The following is a 16,692-nucleotide window of genomic DNA, read 5'->3' on the forward strand; positions in this document are numbered from 1 at the left end:
CTACTCTGATAATGGTCATGGTATCACATACGCAGACCTTGCTTCTCCTTGCTCCTCTCTACTTCGTAGCAACAAAAGTAAAAGGAAAACTGCTAAAAAATTGCCCTCTCCCCACTATTCCCCTGTTCCCATGCTCTCCCGTAGTCTGTAAACCTTGTCACTCTTAAAACTGTTCTTCTCCACATTTGCTGGGGAAGAACAAGGAGACACCTCCTCACAGAAAACACTTTAATAGCCAAAGCATACCTCAGAAATTTCACTGGACTTCCCAATATGAAGGAGAAAATTCCTCCGTCCAGAAAGAGATTTAAGCATTCAACACTAATTATACAGTCTAATATATCAATCAGGAAATACTTTACTTTTTATGCTTTAAACCAGAACATTGCAGTCTAAAAGAGGGAATCATTATAAAAAATATTTAGATTGAAATTTTGACAGTTATGCTGGATTGCCATTGAACCAGATCATCTGGGGTACAAGATTTAAGCCTACTCAATAATAGACTGCTAATAGTCATACAGTAATGCTCCCCCCGCCTTAGCAAAAGCCTTTGGCTTGCTAGCCAGTAGCCAAGATCATCTCATGCCTTGTCTACTAATTCACCTTTGTGTACTGCCTAAGTTTTTGCAGGGTAGGGGTTTTTTCTGATGGAAAGCTGCTGCCTTACCTCTTTTTACAGCCAGTTACTGTGCCAACAAGCATATGTTCTGAAAAGCAGCATTTACTAGACTTACCTACCCCTTGTTTCTAATACTTCCTGCCCATGAGCCCATCTAGTACCAAAACATATAATGTGGAGTTAGCACAGCCTTAGCTCTGTTCATCACTGACTCTGTTCCTTCCACGTCTGCTCCATACAGTTCCCAGGGTCATAAGAAAAGAACAACTGACCGTGCTGCAAACATAGCTAGCTTACCAGTGGATCCGGTACTTCTGGTTAGGTAAGGTGACTTTTAGGACCTCTGTGTCCCTTATTTGCTGCTACATTAGACAGAGAAGTCCTGCAGAACAGAAAGATCCAGGTCATCCTCCTGACTCAGGAGGTGTCAGTGACACCGCACAGGAGGTTCTTAGCCAGTGCTATTTCTGAACGCTGTTCACAAAGTCACAGAGGACATCTGTACATGGGCTTTCCCTGCCCTGGCGGTGCTGCTGTGTCTAGGACACGCGTACCCTTCCTGCTACCTCCATAGCTAGGCATGCCTCATCACATAAGGGAAGACTTTTTACTTTGATGTCTGCCAAACTTGGCTGCAACACAGTGACAGCAGCCAGCCGAAGACAGCACATGGCCACCTGAGACTACGCAACCCAGCCTGCGAAAAAAAAAGTTGAAGAGCAGGCTTTAAAAAAAAAGGTAAAGAGCAGGCCTACTGCCGTCAGTCAAGTCGCCACATCTTCCCTTCAGTTTGACAAGCTCATTCACCTTCCTCTACCATGACTGGTAAAGCTGTTCTTAAGCAGCCTGACCTACTGCTAGGTAAAGTTCCATTATCAATCCAGCATTTTCTAGGTACTGACAGAACTTGCATTTGGCTGCCTGAAAGTGAGACAGAAATCCACTGGGGCAAGGTCCAAGAATACAGAGTTTGTTAGAAGAATCCCACTGCCAGTTTCATTGCACACACCTGTGGGAGCAAAAGCAAGCAGTGGTAGATGAGACATAAGGTAGGGGAACCAGCTGTATTAGTTTCAGCAGCTGGCAGAATTGTGATGCTCAGGAATCCCTTGGTGATCACTTTATGAATAACCTGCTCCAGTGCCAATGTAACATACAGGCACTTATTTAAGAGTAGTTCTTCCTGCTTTTAAAGTAAAAGGCACCACAAGAGCCAAACAAAACCCCCCAAAACACGCATATTTCTTTTTCCCCCTACATTTTTTGTTCATCTTGGGCTTGTTCTCCTCCCCCAGGTCCGGTTCCTTGTAAACAATGCCCAGATGAGTGTATGACCTCCACCAGACTTCCTTCAAAGCTTCAGAAATTATAAAGTCATTTTTATAGCTACTATGAAACATGCACTTAGCAAGCTGGAAATCTGCCTCCATTAACTTTTTATGACACTAATGTTGTTTTGAGAAACTTAGACTGTAGTTTCTAAAGTGGTTTTAGTTGACACCAGAGCTGATCCTGCCCTTTGTTTCTGATCCACTGTTCCTTCTGTTTGTCCATATTCCTGCACTTTCCCATGTTTTGTACTGGCACGTGCCCCTGTGACTGCACAGAGAAGCAGAATAGCTGTTGACTGAGAGCAGTTCCCTCTTTTGGGTTTTCTTCATGGATATTAATGGTCCAAACAGCCAGAGCACGGCAGCAGTGATAGGGAGGCAGGATTATTTGTACCAGTGCATACTGTAAAGAGTGGAAATACTTGCAAAACAGTGTTTGTTCAAACTGAAGTGCAGACACAAGCAGAAATACCAGCAATGTGCAAACTGTGCAAAGCCCACAGTTGTTTGGGTGCTGGAGGCAAGGCAGGAGTACACCAGCACCACTGCGTTAGTAAAAGCCAAAACAGTTTTCAGGAAATTTCTCTTGTAGCCAGCCCAGCATTATTTTATAAGCTACCACTCTGACAGTGGCAATGCATTCAAAAGGGGATGATGGATGAAGTGTGGACCGGAGGATGTAGCTGGGTGGAGTGGGAGACTGTAGATACAGCGCAGGCATCACAGCACCAGCGGCAGCACCGGCTGCTGTAAACTGCACCCAAGTTTCCAAGTACCTATGTTGAGCCATGCACAAAGGACTATCAAATTATATTAGGATGCAAACTCGCAACGAATAACTGGTATGGCATCTTCACCCTAGCCCTTTCCAATAATGTCTGCAGAACTGGTACTTGTGTCTGGGTGCAGTTTTAACCTCATTATGCAAAAAAAAAAAAAAAGTGATCATTCATAGAAGCAGCAGACGCTATTCCAGTGCCTGATGCCAGGCAAGCAAGACCTAGGTGGAACAACTAAAATCACTGCCCAACAGGTAGTGAAAGCACACAGGTGAGCTTGCATTTACTAGAAGGCAAAGACATCCAAGCTCTGCTACCCTGGCAGTCAAAAAGCAGGAGTGGGGCAAGAAGATATTGATGAAAGGTGTTTGGTTTAGCTGCGGGAGGCCCAGCAGGACTCTGGTGAGAGCAAACTCTATGCTAACTTGGCACAAAGCTTTATGAACAAACACAGTCCTGAAGGGGGTGGTGGGGTGTGTGTGCGCAGAGTAATATGTCTAATGTAGTTCCTATCAACTTACACTTTGGGAGAGGGTGATATTTAACAACAGACAGTCATCCCTTCCTTCCCTCCTATGTTGCGTATCCTGTTGCATCCCATTTTGTAACAGACTTAAAACTTGGACCAGATTTTGAGTTGCTGGTGGATACGTAGAAACGCAGTACTTTATCAATAGGGTATAGGTATTCATTAGACGATTTATGTCTTAAGATCTACAGAAAATCTCAACAGGCACAAATAGCTTTAAAAATTTACCCTGGTGTCACTCTATGTAATCTTATAACATCCTGCATAGCAAGAAGCACGTTCTAATTGTATTAAATTACTATCTAGAAGATTTACAAGGGAAAAAAAAGAGCAATTGACAAAAGTAAGAAATGGAACACTATTTGTGTTACAGTAAAAGTAAGAAGCATCTCTGAAGCAAGCACCTAACACCTTAAAGAACGGCCCCGACTAACAATAAAAAATATACCTCTAAAGAGATGAAATAAATATAAAAGACCCCCTTTTCAAATGGTGGTTTGTATGAAAACATATCGTATTGCAGAAGAAAGGTGTGAGGCTGGAATGTTCCAGGAATCAGGGATGCAGGAACCACCTACTCTAAAAGGCACATAATCCACCTATGCAATAGCTTGCTCATTTTCAGGATCAAGTGTCAGCATAACACAGAAATATTATTTCCCTAATCAATTAGAACAGCAAAACTGTATTAAAAAAAAAAGCCCCAAACTTTGCATTTTTACAGCCTCATATCACATTGAATCCATTTTGAAAACAGAATACCGCTCTCATGTCTTCAGTTCTATGTGGGCAAATTTTACAGTCACTTCAATTTTTAAGAACGCAACACATTTAAATAGAAAGAGAAACGTGTCTTTACCAGAAACGTCCTCAATTGCAGGGAACTGTGGCCACAACATACAACTGCTGTATCAGAACATTTCTTGGATGCCCTTGGTTACAGCTGTTTGGATACAACAGCTGGGTGGGCAGTTTGGGAAGAACAACAGGAATCATCAAACAGACTTAAAAGTAGGCAGACCCAGACAGTCCTGAGGAAAATAAGTACACAATAGCTAAAGCAAGGCATGATTAGGGTGGACTGTCTGGCTTTAGGAATCTGAAAGGATTTATTTTCACAGTAAGCCGTGGGTAGACTGGTTCGGGAATATTTTTTGTTCAAAGTTCATACCAAGGTTTTAAGTTTCAAAAAAGAAACTTTTTTAAACAACTCTATTTAGCATTAACCCAGTCTGCTTTGATCTGCATGTCATCATTACTTTGAAGGAGCTAAAACATGCTAAAGACACCCAGAAAATAACGTCTAGAAATTGTATAACTCGTACAGAAGTTATTCCCAGGAAATACATGATTTTGGGGTTTAGGATTTCTTCCCTTGTACTCATGAGTAGATGCTAAAATTGAGAACCTCTGTATATTTACAAAATAAAGAAGGACGTGGGTATTAGTAACTCCTCATGGCTACCCTGATACCACAACCTACAAAACTGAAGTTAATTCAGCATACTTCTAAGGCTTGTGACTAATTTAGGATAAACTTGACTCATTCTCTTCTTAGACATGAATAGCTAAAACAGAAGCATCAAGAGAAAAAACAACAACAAAATTAACTTATCTTAAAGACTGATTTTAAAACTCTGCTTCTCCATACTGATTCCTCACTCATATATTTAATAGGAATACATGCAGAAAAAAAATCAACAGGATTTCTGAATGAAGCTCAGTGAAACTGAACTTAAAGGGTATTTCTATGAAATCAAGACTAAATCAATAGGCACTTCACACTGCCTTTACAATAAAATTATATGACTGTTTTATTCACGTTTGCTTATTTTACATTACAGTAATATCCAGGGTAACAGACTAAAAACTCCAAACTATCTCTTTTCAGTTAAACATTACAACAAAGTATTTTAGACAGGCAGCATGTTCCAGTATAACTCCCAATTCCAGACAAATGAATTTAACTTTCTATTCCTTTATTAAGGATAAACAGCAGGCAACTTGCTTATGAGAAAGTCTGGATTTATGAATCTGAAAAAAAAAAAAAACCCAAACCCCAACCTCAACAAACAAATAAAAACAGAACAAGCCTGTATTCCAACTAGAGTTATACATTTATTTCATTGCCTGAAAGGATGCACAAGAAATCAAGCTACTTCTGCACAGCAGGAAACATTTTTGAAGTCATATTACAGAAAAAAACCTAACCCCCAAGGTTATTTAAAAATACAAAATTCTGGGAATAAGATACCTTATTCAGGACTCGGCTATTTCATTAGAGACACATAAGATAATTCAAAACACTAAAATCACTTCAAAACTTTGGTTATGCAGAAGTCAGGTTAAAAAACAGTGTTTGAGCTGTATAGTAGAATTTACATAAGATAATCATATTGTTCTCTTCTACAAAGCTCCACAGCCCTCTGGGCCACACACTTCAGCTGGGCCAGAACCAGTTGTATGCAGAGGAGGGAGAAAATGGTTGGTTGTGCAACCGTATCATCTGATATGCAGCAAGCACCTATTTACGTTGGAAGGAACCTCTGGAGGCCAGCTGCTTCAACCCTCTACCAAGGGCAATCTTCAAAGCTTCAAAGGCTGCTCAAGGCCATTGTCAATTAAGTTCAGAGTATTTCCAAGGATGAAGATCCTACAGCCTCTCTGGGCAACTTGTCCTGGCATTTGACCACCCTCATGGCGTTAATATTTTCCTAATGTCTAATTGAAATATCCCTTGCTGGAACTTTTTCCGTTGCCTCTGGCCCTGTCACCCAGCTCCTCCAAGAAGAGTCTGGTTCTGTCTTCTCTGTACCCTCCCATTAATCGAAAACAAGATCCTCCCCATAGTCTTCTCTGAACACTGAGGACACCCAACTCTTCCAGCTTCTCTTTTTACATTATGTGCTCCTGCCCCCTTATTATTTGGCAGTCTTCCCCTAGACCTGCTCCAGTATGTTAGCACCCCTCCTATACTGGGCAGCACAAAACTAGACACTGTTTCAGATTCAGTCACAAAATGCCAAGCTCACAGAAATACTCAATTCTCTCAGCTACGGACTTCATTCTTGCTAAGTAAAGGCACATTGCTGACTCACGTTCAACTTGGTGTCCACCAGGAAAGTGATGTCATTTGCTGCAACGTCACTTGCTAGCCATTGGTTCCCAGCCTGTACTACTGTGTAGGCTGATTCTTTTTCAATTTTCAGACTCTTTGTTGAATACCATGAGGCTCTTGGCAGCCTATTTCAGCCTGTTGAGGTCTCTCAGAAGACCAGCCCTGCCCTCCAGCACATCAACAAGCTTGCTGATGGTGCATTCCATCACCTCATCCAAGTAATTAATGAAGATTATAAATGCAAAACTGCACTATTTCATCTTACTGAATACTAATTATCATGTCGTGAAAAGGATAAAGGACTTCCAAGTAGTTTAATTTTAACTAATTAACAGGTTGGTAAACGGGACATTACAAAGAACTTGTATTTCAATACACAAGCCACTATATAAAGCCTTTTCGGTATTTTTTTTTTTTTTAAATGGGCAGTTTGCGCTTGGTGACTCACTGAAATAGCTCCAATGAAAGATTTCTCTCCAACACATCCTTCTAAATATGGAGAACTAAATACATAAAGCATCTGTGTCAGTGACTCTCAAGAAGTCAAAGAAAAGGGCCTAAATTAAAAGTCATTGTACATTTGTACTGCAGTAAGCCACAGAGCTGTTAGTAACATCTCACTACTGCAGGCTGGATACCTCCATATACAAGCTTTCAGAAAACACAAGTAACTGGAGTTCTTTCATAAAGAACAAATGCTTTATCTTAGAATTGTATGTAACTCACAATGCTGCATAGGCCTAGATCATGTGATGTTACAGTTTTGTAGTAGAACTATTTCTACAGACTAAATGTGTCGAATCATTGCTGAAGAACTGCATGTTCTCCTATCATTAACTCTGCTATACAGCTGTGTCTCACGATCTTGAGCTTTAAAATATCAAAATCCTCACCTTATGGGTACAGAGATAACTTCAACTATTTAGCAAATGTGGATGAAACCGCATCAGTCTAACTTCTTTAAAATGTTAAAAACATAACCTGCAGTATTAGCACAGCTGAAACTTAGACCTTCATAGTTTAGTAGATACATACTTTTGTAGCTTCTTCGAGACACTGATGAAAATCAACATCTTGACAGACCAATGAGAAATTTTCTGGGCTCTACTCTGTCAGGACATTTCTACATGTCTAACTGTAGTTTTTCAACATAATAGAGAGTTAACTGGAGATTGATACATTTGGTTCTCTCCCAGCTGCCTACCTGGATTTAAAAAAAAAAAATCCTAAAAAAGTAACAATTCTGCAAGTAAATTTACACAGGCAAGGTAATCACAGAATCACAGGGGTTGGACGAAGAAAATTTATGAGGAAAATTCTATTGCAAAAGCCATTTACAGGTTGCTACTGCTGTAAATTAGTCCTGGTGTGCATCCAGCTTTGCATATATTATTTTTATATCTTACACACACAGTAGCTAATAAAAATACAACGAAAAATACACATCTGCATACCACAGCACTACAGTAACAATCAAACCCTTAGCACAGAGAAGAGTTCATTAGTAAATTACAACAGCCCTGAAATTCCTATTCTTAAGTCTATGATAAGTTTTAATACAACCAGTATTTAATATAATGATAGTGCAAAAACAGACACATGATCTTATAATTTTTCAGCTATTTCTCCAAAGGCTGGTTCATAACAGGAAATATTTCTATTATCATTATCAGTGCTTCATTTGTGCATTGAAATGCACAATTTAGGTGCACAATGCACCTAAAAAATACAGTCTTGCTTTTTAATACAATAAGATTTTGAGTTTCTACACAACAGCTCTGATAGAAATATATCTTTTTTAACTTTGCCTTCAAAATTCCTATTAGAAATTCATTTGAAATAAAAGTGTGGGGGGGAGTATTGTTACCCCAATTAACATCTGTGAAAGCTCCTTGAAGAGGAAATCTTACGTGGACTGAAAACACAGCTCAAACTAATAAATATAACAAATACAATTTTCTCCACTAAGTTATTTCATTTGTAGTAATTTACAATCAGGACCAAAACCAGCTGCACGGAAACAGGACGTGATGTTCCTACAGTCACTTAAAGTACCTGCTGTAAGAATGAGCAGAGCCTGTTTTAAAGCAGAATTATATTTATAAACTAGAAAAATCTAATTCTTTTCTATGCTAAATTCCAAGAAGAGTGATCATCAAGTGAAGCACTTGGGGCAGAGAATCACTTTCCAACTTATGTTTACGTTTAACTGCATTTAAATACAGAGTATATAAAACAGGCAAGAAATATGTCATTAGCATACACATAACTAGCTTTATACATGTTAACTTTGAGTGTATTTTCCCAGAAATAGCTTTGAAACCTCCAAAGCTGTATCTTTTCTCAAGTCATCTTTCATTAAAAGAAAAAAAAAAAAAGAGGGGGGAATCACCAACACTCCTATAGCACATTTTTCAAAAGTCAGTATTTTAACTGCGTAAGACAATTAACACAGAATTAAACTGCATAAGAATATTCACAATTAGCCACAATTATCCTTTTACTACTTTTCAAATGAGTTATCTCACAGGTTACCCTTGGCTGGCATCACATACTGGAGTTTAAGTCAAACCAAAATTATGTTTTCTTCTCTATAACCTTTAATTCTATGCAAGTTACAGTTAAATCTTAATTCAGGCTGGTATTCACATAAAAACTTGCCCAGTTGACTTGATTTTCTCTTAGTTCAGCTTACTTCTTGCTAGTGCTTTGCTTCACAGCCTGTACAACACTATGTGCCTCTCTATGTTTTCATCTGCCAAGAACCATTTAGAATTTCTACTTGAACAGAAGTGCCAATCATTGACAGTGGTCAAAAAAAACAACCACCAAACACACAACACCACAGCATGTCTAAAAAGGTGTCACCCACCCAATTAACTTCATGAGACAGAGGCACCAGGTAAATATAACACAGCATACCACCAGCCACTGTCACAGCAAATAATACTGAAGGCAATCCTGACTCCATAAAAATGTTCTGCATGAGCAGATCAAAGCTACAAGCCATTCATGCTGTCAATAGAAGAAACAAATGTTTGTTTCAAGAGGTACAAAACAATGAAACACAAACCAATAATCAGGAATATAAGGAGGAAAGGACAGAAAGAAGAAAAATAAGAACAAATATTAATAAGCTAGAGCACCATATAAATAAATACAGAAGAAACACCAATACAACACTAAGAACAACTACTACAAGATATGGCAGAGACATTGTATAGAAGAGAAATAACACAAACCTCAATAGTAATATCCATCACGGTTCAAGGATACAAACAAACCTCTTATCGATAAGTTATACTTCTGCTAACTTGCATGAATGGAAAAGGATTAAAATACACCAGGTTTAAAGATACCACATGAAAAAGAAAAAAAATCTGTCTCCATGAGATGTATTTTAGTACCTTAAGTTAATCCATAATTTGAAAACAAGCAATGGACCTTTTCTTTAATAAGCATTTATTATCTTTGTATCTCTGATAATGACTCCTGGAAAAAAACCCCACACTTAAGAACTTACTCCACATTACAGAAAAATGGCCCAAAATTATAAACATTTCTTAAAGTTATATGTAGGAGGTATACAAGTTGTGATTTACTTTCTTGCTTAATAGAGAGAATACCCTACAACCAATTGGTCTCTTCGATAGCAAAACAACTCTCTTTTCGTTTCCAAAGCCTACTGTCCAGTTACTAGAAGTCAAGGTTCTTAAACTGACTTGTTTTGTAATACAGTCTTGCAGATGGTCCAGAAATCAATCATTCTTGATCTTTTCCTCTAAACTGTGCTTTATTTCAGAATGATAAAGTGAGAGGGGGTTATGCCTATGACTTACAGGCTGGCAACTGTAAATATAAACGGAATAGTTCAGATGACTCTTAAACTTAAGGACTCGCTCAAAATACCACTGTGACTTGGAAATGCCTAGATTCTATTTTTGACCACAGCCTTTATTACAAAGCAAGGACTAAGTGGTTCACAGCAGTTTAAAAATACTCCTTTAAAATGAATATACACCATTTGGCTACCACATGACAGTCCTTATTCCATGGAACTTGTTGACTGTCATATTTCCAAAAGTTTGTCTTATTTACTTGTATGATTCTGGGGTGCTATTTCCACAATAAAAGCATATGTCAAAATTGAAATTTACAATTCCAATTGAAATTGTTGTTATTTTTATTGAAGAGAAAAGGAAAACCTAAATGCAGAAGAGATACAGAGAAGCAGCAGACAATAACTAAGCTTCCACTTCCCAGGATGTTATATAGCATGGCAGGCTACACCACAGAAGTTAGAATCATAGAATCGTTGACTGGAAAAGACCTTTAGGATCATCAAGTCCAACCATTAACCTAACACTGCCAAGTCCACCACTAAACCATGTCTCTAAGCACCATATCCACACCTCTTTTAAATACCTCCAAGGATGGGGACTCAACCACTTCCCTGGGCAGCCTGTTCCAGCACTTAACAACCCTTTCAGTGAAGAAATTTTTCCTAATATCCAATCTAAACCTCCCCTGGTGCGACTTGAGGCTGTTTCTTCTCGTCCTATCACCTGTTACCTGGGAAAAGAGACCAACCCCCACCTCACTAGAACCTCCTTTCAAGTAGCTGTAGAGAGCGATAAGGTCTCCCCTCAGCCTCCTTTTCTCCAGGCTAAACCACCCCAGCTCCCTCAGCTGCTCCTCATAAGACTTGTGTTCCAGACCCCTCACCCGCTTCGTTGCCCTTCTCTGGACTCGCTCCAGCACCTCAGCGCCTTCCTTGTAGCGAGGGGCCCAAAACTGGACACAGTATTAGAGGTGGGGCCTCACCAGTCCCAAGTACAGGGGGGGACAATCACTTCCCTAGTCCTGCTGGCCACACTATTTCTGATACAAGCCAGGATGCGACTGGCCTTCTTGACCACCCGGCTTCAAGCTCAGGGGGCTGGATACCCAGGAGAACAACTGGTAATACTATTAAAGACTGAGGCAAAGAAGGCATTAAGTACCTCAGCCTTTTCCTCATCCTTTGTCACTATGTTTCCCCCCCGCACCCAATAAAGGATCAAGATCCTCCTTTTGTTATTAATGTATTTATAGAAACAATTTTTATTGTCTTTTATGGCACTAGCCAGATTAAGTTCTAGCTGGGCTTTGGCCCTTCTAGTTTTCTCCCTGCATAACCTCACGACATCACTGCAGTCCTCCTGAGCTGCCTGCCCCTTCTTCCAAAGGTCAAAAACTCTCTCCCCGCCCCCCTCCCCCCCACCCCCGCGTTCCAGCCAAAGCCCTCTGTTCAGGCAGGCCAGTCGTCTTCCCTGCCAGCTCATCTTTCAGCACATGGCGACAGCCTGCTCCTGTGCCTTTAGGATTTCCTTCTTGAAGAATGTCCAGCCTTCCTGGACTCTCTGCCCTTCAGGACTGCTTCTCAAGGGTCTCTGTCAAACAGTCTCCTAAAGCAGGCCAAAGTCTGCCCTCCAGAAGTCCGATGTAGCAGTTCTGCTGACTCCCTTCCTTACTTCTCCGAGAACTGAAAATTCTACCATTCTGTAATTACTATGCCCAAGATGGCATCCAACCATCATATCACTCATGAGACCTCGTCTATTCACAAACAACAGGTCCAGCAGGGCGCCTTCCCTAGTTGGCTCGCTCAGCAGCTGTGTCAGGAAGTTATCTTCCACACACTCCAGGAACTTCCTAGACTGTTTCCTCTCTGCTCTATTGTATTTCCAGCAGACATCTGGTAAGTTTAAGTCCCCTATAAGAACAAGGGCTAGTGATCGTGAGACTTCTCCCAGCTGCTTATAGAATATTTCATCTGCCTATTCATCCTGGTTGGTGGGAGTCTGTTACAGACCACCCATGATATCTGTCCTGTTGGCCTTCCCCCTGATTCTTATCCATAAACTATCCCAGTGTCATCATCATCAAGCTCTAGAAAACCAAAACACTCCCTAACGTACAGGGCTACGCCACCGCCTCTCCTTCCTTGCCTATCCCTTCTTAAGAGTTTATAGCCATCCATCACAGCACTCCAGCTGTGCAAGTCATTCCTTCATGTTTCTCTGATGGCAACTATATCATAGTTTTCCTGCTGCACAATGGCTTCCAGCTTCTCCTGTTCGTTGCCCATGCTGCATGCATTGGTGTAGATGCACTTCAGTTAGACTATTGATCCCGACACCTTTTGGGGGTGGGAGAAGCCCTAATTCCTACGTGACCACCCTCAGGCACTTCTGTGGTTTCTAAAACATCAATAACCCTTGCTGCCGCATGGATCTCCACCCCTTACCTCCACTGAGATGGCAGACCAAAGGACCTCACTAGCACACTGTCCCTCCAACATTGGCATGACACCCCCAGGCTTGTCTCTAGTGAGTCTGGTTTTATCCGTTTCCCCCTTCAAATGTAGTTTAAGCTCCTTCAATGAGCCCTGCTAACTCCTGTGCAGTGACTGTTTTCCCCCTTTGAGACAGGTGTACCCCATCTGTTGCCAGCAGGCCTGATGTCATGTAAACTGACCCATGATCAAAACCCCCCAAATTCTGCCAGTGACACCAAGTTCAGACCCAGGTATTTATTGATCTGTTGGGTCCTCCTGTTTCTTCCCTCATCATTCCCTGCACCTGAAAGGATAGAGGAAAAAGGAGAACACTACTTGTGCTCCCAAGCTCTTACCCAGTCATCCCAAGGCCCTGAAGTCTCTCTTGATTGCCCTTGGACTTCTTGTTACAACTTCCTCACTGCTTACCTGAAAAATGAATAATGGATAATAATCTGAGGGCCGTACCAGCATAGGAAGCTTTCTCTTCACATCTCTAACTCAGGCCTCAGGGAGGCACTTCCCTAAGAAGTGCGTCCAATCTGCATATTGGGCCTTCTATTCCCTTTCAGAAGGGAGTCTCCTATGACAATGACCTGTCTTTTTCTCTTTATGGGAGCAGTTTTGACACAGGGCGTAGGCCAACTTAACCTCAGTGACACCTCCAAGCTAGATGAACCATTGTCCTCTTTATTGTTCTGTTCCACTTGCAGAGCCTCATACCTATTATGCAAGGGCACCTGGGAAGGTGGGGCAGCCATGGAAAGATGCACCTGCTGCACTGGGCAGGAACCTCTCACCATTGTCCCATAACCCTTAAGTCACTGTATTCAGCAGTGAGAGTCACTGAGAGAGAGTTCCTCAGAGAGGGGACATGGAATCCTCCGCATCATGCGCCCTTTAAGTTCTTCAGGTACATCAAGATGGTAAGCACAAACCACTGGGACACTCCCTTAAGTAGGGGAAATCCCCAAATGACTTAATAAAGCATTCTCCAACATAGAAGCCTGCACCTAAGAACTATTTCATATGTAATTAATAATACGCTGCCTCAGTTGTCATGATGTAATATTTAAACTACACTAACTTATTGTCAAAGAATAACGTTACTGTGTACAAACATTGATTCCTAGGTGCAAGTTTAGGCACCAATATAAGAGTTACTTTTAGAGAATTCATTTTGGCCCCTCGACTTCCTTGCCAATACAGAACTGAACAAGAACAGTTACAAGAGCAACTCTACAGGCAACACTGTCACACATATGTGTGACTTCAATATCGCTCCATGGAAAAGTATGTGGTGTGTATTTTGGGAGGAGGAAGGGAAAGCAGTAGAAGTCTTTTCTGATGATGGTGTTGAAAACACAGCCTTCTCTGTCATTTTGAACATTTCAGAATTTCCATGGGGCAGTTCTTCAAGCAAAACAGATCTCTCTGCTACGTATCATTATCAATTATGCAAATACAGTAATGCGATTAGACATGTGACTGGTTCAGCACATGTATTTGTAACCTCCAGCTTCTCAATTTTCTTTCTTACTGGCATGAGTCACCTTAGCAAAGGCGACAAAACTTCAACAGTGACTACTGCAAAGAGCAACTTCAAGTTTTCAGATTCCAAGGTGAAGTTAATTAACTAGTCTGGTAATGGTAACTACATGACATCTAAACAGCAAAGCTAAAACAAAACCACCCAAACAATAATAACAAAAAACCACCAAAATCACACATACACAAAAACAGCAACAACAAAAAAATCCAAAACACCATCTACCCCACTGAAAAAAAAACCAACAAACCCTGAACCAAAAATCAACACAAACCCTGCTAGCCAAACTAGTTAACAATTAATAAACAAAGCTCTATTACTGAAACCAAAAGCAATGTAATGCTAATCAATCACAGCAGAGGTGTCACAGACCAATGTGTGAGAAACTGCTCAGGACAGATTAAATCAGCCATAGTATTATCAAGGTCTTATATAGCGAACAAAGACATTTTCTAAACATTTTCTAAAGCCTTTTTTTATAGTTGTTCCATTGAACAAAAGCTCATGTGTAAACTTACACACAATATACAACTATGTCTATGAAACCCCATGTTCTTTCAATAAGCCTAATCATGTACTTACTTAGTCCTACCTAGATGTGTACGACATAAGTAAAAATTGGAGGGACTGCATAAAACTTACTTGCTAGATTTTCTTCTTTTGGCTACCGATATTATTATAATAGTTGCACTGCTGTTCTTTTTTTTTAATAATTAATTTTCATTCATAATATTCCACTGATACATATATTTATATATATGAAGACAGGGCATCACCAACATTGTTTAGCTTTCTAGTAGATTTCTAGTAATATTTTTATTTAGGAATAATATATTGTATTGTTAAAATATTTTATTCTTTTGATTAAAAGCCAAACTAAAAATTGTTAAAGAAGGGATTGCTTGAGTATCGGACCACAGAAAGTCTTGTAATTAAAGTTTCTAGAAGCCTCTTCTGTAGTTTGGTCTCTTATTTGTAAGGACAGCCATTTACTTGTTCCTTGTCCAGGAGAAGAAGAAAACTTCAAAAAAGTTGCTATAAATTCCACCACTTCTGTGCAGACACCTCAACTACATAAGCCACATGTTCTTAGAACTTGAAATAGGCTGTTGCTTTCCATATGACTGAAGTCTTCCCCCCCCTCCCCCAAGGAAGAAGCGTATTTTTACCCTGCACCCAAGAGAGATTAAAGAGAAATTAATCCACCATGCTTCGTATTTAAAAATCAAAGAGATGCAAGTAAGGATAAAACACTCATATGTGTAAAGAAGACACAGTCTCTTCTCACTGCTAACCTCTACAGCTAATAATTCTCTCAAAAGTGGTCTCTCTCTGTAGGGAATGCACTTAAATCACAGTACACCTACTGATGTTATGTCTACAACTAAAACTCCATTTCTGGAGCTAGTAAGCAAAGAAATGCACTCAAAGAAAGCACAATCAACGATGGTTAGTAATGATGGAGTGGTCCACGCAAACAATTTAAGCTGCAGTACGAGCACCTTACTCTACAGAACAAGTCTTTGTGAATCCACATTTCCTCTACATACTATTTGAACTGTAAATAAAAGGCTGAGCAGTCATGAATTATCAAGGTGGTTCTTCATTTTTAGAAGTCAGCCAGTTTCCAGTATGTGTTTAGACATGCCCGGGATACTGATATTGCTACTTACATAAAACTGTAACAGTATCAAGAATAAAATTTTTCTCTGAGGAAAAAAGTACATAAATTAAAACTCGAGAACGTGAGCGTTGAATTTCATTCAAGAGACTGTTTAGGACGGCGTTCCCCAGCTTGGTTATGCTCCGCAGCTCACCCAGCAGCACACGCTCCTGCTCCAGCCACTCGCACTTCTCCCCTTCTGCCTTCCAGGCAGGATTTTCTAGGCGAGCTCAATGGCGGGGTCCGGCTGAAGCCAGGCCCATCGGGCACCTCCAAACTTTCCGACGGTCCCGGCCGAGACAGCCCGGCCGCCCCGAGCCCCCACCCGGCCGGTTCCCCTCGGCCACCGCGGGGCCTGGCGAGAGCCTGCGCCCGAGGCGGCCTCTCTTACCCCCCATAAACAACCCAGCCCGGCGCCCCGACGCCTCTCGGCATTACGCTTCCCCACAGTCCCCTGCCCACCGGGGCCCGTCCCCACACCGGCAGCGCTGCCGCGCCCGGGGAACGGCCAGCCCCGGTAACCGGCGGCTTGTTTACCTCCGCACGCCAGTTCTGCCCTCCGCTCCGCTCCCCTCGCCTGCCGACGGTGCTCCCGGAGCCGCCTCCCGGCCCGCCCCAGCCGCGATGCGACGGGCTGCCGACGCCCAGATGTGCAAAGTCTCCCGGCTGCGCCCGCGGCCGGAGTCGCCTCGTCCCGCCTCGCCCTCCCCGCAGCCCCGCGGACCCCGCCCCAGCCTCCCCAGGCAGCGCCGGGATGGCCGCCAGCACCGCGGGGCACTCAC

General features: G+C 41.5%; 1 protein-coding gene across 12 annotated transcripts in view; it reads right to left on the bottom strand.

Moving 5' to 3' along the window:
* The window catches only part of ANKIB1 (ankyrin repeat and IBR domain containing 1), a 103,506-nt gene that overhangs the window by 86,334 nt on the left and 480 nt on the right, over positions 1-16,692 (bottom strand). Inside the window, exons 1-2 of one of the 12 annotated variants that reach the window (XM_054192773.1) lie at positions 16,448-16,523; positions 13,055-13,127 (exon numbers count right to left, since the gene is read on the bottom strand). The exons of 8 other annotated variants lie outside the window; for them this stretch is intronic. The gene's annotated coding sequence lies outside the window, so the exon portion shown is untranslated. Of the gene's footprint in view, positions 1-919; positions 1,264-13,054; positions 13,128-16,447; positions 16,587-16,692 lie in introns of those variants that run through there. 3 more of the 12 variants (XM_054192772.1, XM_054192776.1, XM_054192777.1) reach the window with 3 other exon arrangements.

This window comes from Rissa tridactyla, chromosome 2 (assembly GCF_028500815.1).
Source record: "Rissa tridactyla isolate bRisTri1 chromosome 2, bRisTri1.patW.cur.20221130, whole genome shotgun sequence".
Taxonomy (NCBI): Eukaryota; Metazoa; Chordata; class Aves; order Charadriiformes; family Laridae; genus Rissa; species Rissa tridactyla.